At 40.5% G+C, this 6,479-nt stretch overlaps 1 non-coding gene across 1 annotated transcript; it reads right to left on the reverse strand.

Annotated features, from left to right (window-relative positions):
• Positions 1–5,862: 5,862 nt before the first annotated feature.
• On the reverse strand, positions 5,863–6,059 carry LOC149205650 (U2 spliceosomal RNA). The gene has a single exon (XR_016253143.1). It is a non-coding gene; the product is annotated as a U2 spliceosomal RNA (small nuclear RNA).
• Positions 6,060–6,479: the final 420 nt, after the last annotated feature.

Raw genomic sequence — 6,479 nt, forward strand, 5'->3', positions numbered from 1 at the left:
AGATCGGGAAAAAAGAGAGCAGGAAACTTTCAAAGATAAGCTCCAAGGCAGCCAGCCAACTCTCGAAAAGCTATTAGCATCAAAACCAAAGATGGCGAGAAACCAGCCCCAAGGCTCCAAGGGAGCCAACCAGAAATACAAATGATGAAGATTGTCTCCTGGAACTGTAGAGGTATGGGGAGCAGAATCAAAGAAGAAGCCATCAGAAGTTTAATAAGGACAGAAGCTCCTGACATACTCCTCATCTAGGAGACCAAACTGGAGGACTCCGTCTTCCTTCAAGTAAGTAAGAAACTCTGGAATAAATGTGAGGCGAAAGCAATCTCAGCTCGAGGGGCTTCTGGTGGGTTGGGCTCTCTCTAGAAGACAAGTAAATTCTCAGTCATTTCTGAGACCCTCAATACTCACTGGTTGTTCTTAAAATTGCAGCACTTAGACTCAAAAGAGATTTTTAGTCTCTTCAATGTGTATGTCCCTGTGAACGCTGGGGAAAAAAATGCTTGTTGGGAATCCATAAGAAAGCAAGCATACCTCGTTAATCTTGAGAATATCATCTTTGCCGGAGATCTTAATCTCACTCTCTTGTCAGCAGACAAGAGAGGAGGCAGCATTGTTCGCGATCCGGCAAGGGAATGGGTAGAGGACCTTATGCAGGACTGGGATCTGCTGGTCATTAAGCCAATTTCTGGTAAGTACACTTGGACTAATAAAAGAATTGGACCCGGTCACATCGCTGCCAGGTTGGAAAGATTCTTTCTTCAAAGCTCTTTCCTTCTACTTGGATTAGAGGCTAGAGTCCACATTCTCCCATGCAGCACTTCTGATCATAAACCCATCAAGCTGGAACTCGTGTCTTAGCTTGATCTCGGTCCTATTCCCTTTAGATTTAGCCCACTCTAGGCTAAGGAATCTGACTTCATGCAATTAGTTAAGGGCATCTGGTTGCAGCAGGTCAAAGGCTCCCCCTTTTTCATCTGGGAGGAGAAGCTCAAAAGAGTGAAAAGGGCTTTGAAAAGCTGGGCCAAATCTCTGCCCAATCCAGCCAACGAAAGGAAAAAATTTCATCGCACATTGGAAATTCACGATCTCCAGGCTGAAAAAGTTGACATAACCAAAGAGATTCTAGATAAAGAAGCCCAGCTCCAGCAAAACTATCACAAGGCTTGTCTAGCTGAGGAAGAATTCTGGAGGCTTAATTCACGTAGCCTTTGGCTTAAAGCAGGGGACATGAACTCTTCCTTCTTTCACAAACAAGCTCAGGGAAGGAAATGTGCCAACTCCATCTCCGAAATCAAAGATGGCACTACCATCCACAAGGATAATACAAACATCAAAAAAGCAACCTCCTTTCATTTTGAAAGTCTGTACAGTGAAGATATAAATCTTGACCAAAACTCTGATATGATGGATGTGGTCCCCTCCTTGATTATTGCTGAAATGAACCATATCCTCAAAGCTAAAGTAACCAAGAATGAAGTCAAGGATGCCCTCTTTGCCATGGACCTAGACAAAGCCCCTGGGCCGGATGGATTCTTAGCTAGATTTCTCCAAATCTGCTGGTCGGTTACGGAAAAAGATCTTTACAAAATGGTTCTAAAGTCCCAAGTTTGCCAGAAAATCGGAGGCAACACGAACTCCGCTTTTCTTGCTCTCATCCCCAAAGAGAAAGGAGCCAAATCCTTCAATAGGTTTCGCCTGATTTCGCTTTGTAATATTGGTTACAAGTTGATTACCAAAGTTATCGCTAATAGATTGAAGCTCATCCTCCCCAAAATCATTCTGGAAAACCAAGGAGGCTTCGATCAAGGTAGACAGATTGTGGACAATTTGATTTTGGTCCAAGAGGTAATCCAATCAAGTTTGAGCCCCAATGAAAAAGGTATGGTTGTCAAACTTGATTTAGCAAATGCATTTGATCGAGTTAGGCATAGTTTTCTGCTGAAAGTCTTACATAAGCTTGGATTTGGTGAGAAATCTATAAACTGGATTCGGGCTTGCATTTCGGAGCCTTGGATTGCCCCATTAGTAAATGGCAGAGTTGTTGGTTTTTTCAAAGCCATGAGAGGGCTCAGGCATGGGTTCCCTCTCTCACCACTTCTATTTGTTCTTCAAGCCTCAGTCCTCAGTTTTTATTTAGACAAAAAAATGATGGATCAGGAAATCGCTGGGCTTTGCATAGCAAGAGGCGTTAAAAACATAAATCATGCCCTCTTTGCGGATGACACCTTGTTATTGGGAGCTACTTCTGTGCTCATGGCCTCCAGATTTAAAGGAGTTCTGGATGAGTTTTGTATGGTCTTGGGAAGTAGTCTAAACTATGGCAAATGTCATATCTATTGCTGGAACACCACTCCCAGCTTGCTCAACTCCATTTCCAGAACCTTTGGCTTCATAGCTTCCTCAAATTGGACTTCCTTCAAGTACTTGGGCCTCCTTGTTTTTCTCAAAAGAGCCTACAGCAGAGATTGGCTCCCCCAATTGGAGAAATTCAAGATCAAATTGCTTGCCTGGGGCTTTTCTTGGCTTAACATTGCTGGTAAGTCTGTTCTCATAAAATATGTTCTTAATAGCCTTCCCTTATTTCAGTTTTCTGTCCTTCTTGCTCCCACTGGCATTCTTAGAAAAATGGAGGAGATCACTCAAATTTTTTTTTGGAAGGGGTAAGCAGAATGAGAAAAAGATTCTGATAGTCAACTCAGAATCCATCTCCAAACCTCTATTGGAAGGAGGCTTGAATTTCAAAAATCTTGGCATCCATAATATTGCAATGGGAGCTAAATTAATCTGGATAATTATTGCTCCTAACCTTGGCTGGGCACAATTAGCTCTTTGGAAAAAATATTTCAAAGGCCAGCGCTCCCGCTGCCTAGATCACCCTCAGACGCATCCAAATACGCCCTTTCTGAAGCTCTGTATCAAAACCTGCCCTCTCATCAATGCTCATGCCTACTAGATTCCCGGTAATGGAAAAAGGATCAACCTCTGGACAGACAGGATAATGAATAATGAGCCACTGGGAGACTATAGCTCACTCCAAGCGCTGCGCAGATGGATGAGCAAGATAGGAATGTGTTCCCTGTGGGACATTTTCGTCTAGCAGGATTCACGCTGGGCTGGCTGGAATCTTCAATCGCCCCCAGAATTGTTTATGGAGCGCGAGATCCTGTTATCCAAGCTCCACGGCTTGGCTCCAACGCTGGCACGAAATTGTGACTCAAGAGGATGGGGTGCGCATGCTGGTGGATACACAGTAGCTCATGGTTACGCCAAGCTGTGTGAGCGCCCTCATGTGGCCATGAACCCAGAACCGTGGAAAGGGATATGGCATAATCCCTCCTTGCCAAAAATCGACTTCTTCAACTGGCTGCTATGCCACTCCAAAATTTTGATTGATGATAATCTTCAAAAGCGAGGTTTCCATAGCCCTTCAAGGTGCAGCCTTTGTAAGGAAAACCAGGAAAGCGTAACTCACCTGATGCTTGAATGCACTTTCACAATGCATATTTGGACCGAGCTACTGGGATCTTTGAGCTCCAACTTCACTTTGCCTTCCTCCATTCCTGATCTTTTTGCTAAATGGCTGCAAAGGTATCCTGGTCCCCCTCCAAAAAATAAAACTATCAGAACTGCTTGGTCTATTCTCCCTAAAATTATCTGTTCGTGGCTTTGGCTTGAGCGAAATAAAAGGATCTTCAGAAAACACGAACAAGATGTTGAGCTCGTGGTAGTTAAGATTAAATGTCAGCTAAAAGAGTGCCTGAGAGAGTATAAAGATGATTTAAGCCTAAGCTAGCAAGATATAAATTGGGGCTCTTCTCTTGATCTTCAGTTCCAATAAATTGCAAATAGTATCTCCCTCCCCAAAGATTGGCAAATAAGAGTTACATCAAAAGAGTTTCGGGGATGGATTACAAATCAGTCGAGACACTCTCTATTTTTTGATGGGGCTGCAAAGGGAAATCCTGGAAGAGCTGGCACTGGAGGTGTCATATTGAATCCAGATGGCATAAGGATCCACAGTTTCGCCTGGGGTCTGGGCATCACTTCTAGCATTCAAGCTGAGGCTTTGGCTCTTTTCCAAGAGCTCAAGCTTTTGAAAGTGCAGAACATCAAGGAGGCTAATATAATTGGGGATTCTCGGGTTATCATTAACACTATGGTGACACATGCTAAGCCAATAGACCTAAGGCTTGCAAGGATGATTTTCAGAATAACAGATCTCGGAGACTCATTTCAGAAATTGAATTTCTACCACGTGTTGAGAGATAATAACAAGGAGGCGGACATTGAAGCCAACAAAGCAAGCCTTCTTACAGCTGGAGCTTTGCTCAGAGGTGAACAGGAAACATGGGAACCAATTCCTTAATTTAGAGAGCTGTTATGTTTTACTGCCTATTGTTAAATCAGTATGTATGTATGCACAAACTTGGGAAAATCTCTGAAATTGACCACATAGTAGCAACTAAAAAGAGATATGAGCTAAGCATAAATAACATGGTCTTGCAAGGTTGTGCAGTACTCGTGGAACTAGGCTTTCCTTTTGTAATCCGCTTTTTGGCATTAAGGCCAAGTATCTAATATATCCACTATCCATTTCTGTAAAAAAAAAGACTTAAACCCACACGGATTTGGATTGACAGTGAATGGGTATTTTGTTTAGGGACTCCATGTGAAAAATTCACGAGTTCAAATCCCTCGTGGGTGTTTACCCCACAAAAATAAATAATAACAATAAGAAGCAAAGACTTACATATCATACCTGGGAATTAAAACAATGTGAATAAAATAACATTGATTTTTTTATAATATTATAACTTGCATTGGTTAATAGGCAGATCAAATCCTATAGTCTTGCTTTGTAAGGAACTAATAAATTGAGATGTCTACACATTTACAATTTTACTCTTACATAAATAAAAGTGGGAAGTAACTCTTGGTAAGTATATTTATTTACATCTTATTCCTATCATTTTTTTAATTCAACACCTTGACTTTTTAAGAAGATAACCACTTCTATGAGTGAATTAGTGATTTCTCCCATTTTTCATTACCTTCATTTCTCATCTTAAATATTTCATTCCATTTCTGATTGGATTCCATCATTAATTTTTCTAGCATGGCATTTAATTCTATAATATTAACCATTTTTTATAAACCCAGAGCAATTCAAACCTCCGAGAGATTATAATTTGGTTATTACTTTTGTAGCAGAGAAGGAATCAACAATTGAAAGAATGTGTGACGAAAACTCCATCTGGCAACTTTTGATATATTTTGAATATGTTTTGTAATGATGGGTGAAGAAAGGAATCAACAATTGAAAGAATGTGTGACGAAAACTCCATCTGGCAGCTTTTGATCTATTTTGAATATGTTTTGTAATGATGGATGCACTCGATGCTCTTTGAACAAGAGTTTTATCTGTAAATTTAGCGGGAAAAGCCATGCAATTTTTTATCAGTAAATTTAAAAGGACAAAACACGTAGAGTTTAATTCTAAAAAATGTCCAATCATTTGTGCTATGTTAAAAAATGTCCATTCATTTGTGCTTTGTTAATCCTCACGTCTTCCATATATGTAGACTGTAGGGCTCATCCTTTTGAAACGTGTAGGGCTCATCCAACCCCTCTAAATTTTGTGTGGTTAGAAGGCCATGAGACATGCAGACCCACAAGGCTTACCTTATGTTGATCCAGATGGATTATTCTTGGTTTACATTATATGGGTCCACATGGGTGGTTCCTTTTAAGGTTGTTTACATTATATGGGCCCACTTAACTTCTCTTCACCAAATATTAAACAAACAATTCAATTCAATTCAATGCATCTTGCATCATAATATTTATTTTGTGTTGGTATCGTTGGGGTGCGCCAGGCTGGTGCTGTAGTGCAACGCACAAGCAATGCCCGAGAGCCCCAATAGTAAGCTATTGTGAGTGGGCCCTCCCCCTAGAAAAATACATTTAATATCATGTGGTTCTATGAACCACGTATCAGATATTAAACTGATAAGAACATATACTACACTTGATCTTAGCCAAAAGGCCAAGAAAGGTATGCTTTCTCCCTTCTCTCTCCCTCCCTTTTCTACTACTCCCCCTCTCCTCTCATTTTACTCATTCTTGCATGTGGTATATAGATATTCCCCCACACATAATACTTATAATTTATTTAAATAAGCATGCCATGTATCATCAAATTTATACCGAATAAAGAAGTTCATGTTTTTAATATTCTTATCATCGACACTCTTTTCACTTAGCCACCTCATTAGTTTCGTTGGTTAAATATCCTATTTCCCTCACCTCTGAAACAATCAATGCACTTGGTAGAATGAGTATTGGATGCATTTCATTAAAAAACATAGTGACAATGACAGACACATGCACTATCACTGAAAGAAAGTTCATCCAACTCTATATCTAAACAACCTATTAATCCCATCCACATTAGAATCTCGAATGTGCCATGTGAGGCC

Source organism: Pinus tabuliformis, chromosome 1_2, assembly GCF_031772625.1.
Source record: "Pinus tabuliformis cultivar Carrire ecotype Pingquan chromosome 1_2, CPIR1, whole genome shotgun sequence".
NCBI lineage: Eukaryota > Viridiplantae > Streptophyta > Pinopsida > Pinales > Pinaceae > Pinus > Pinus tabuliformis.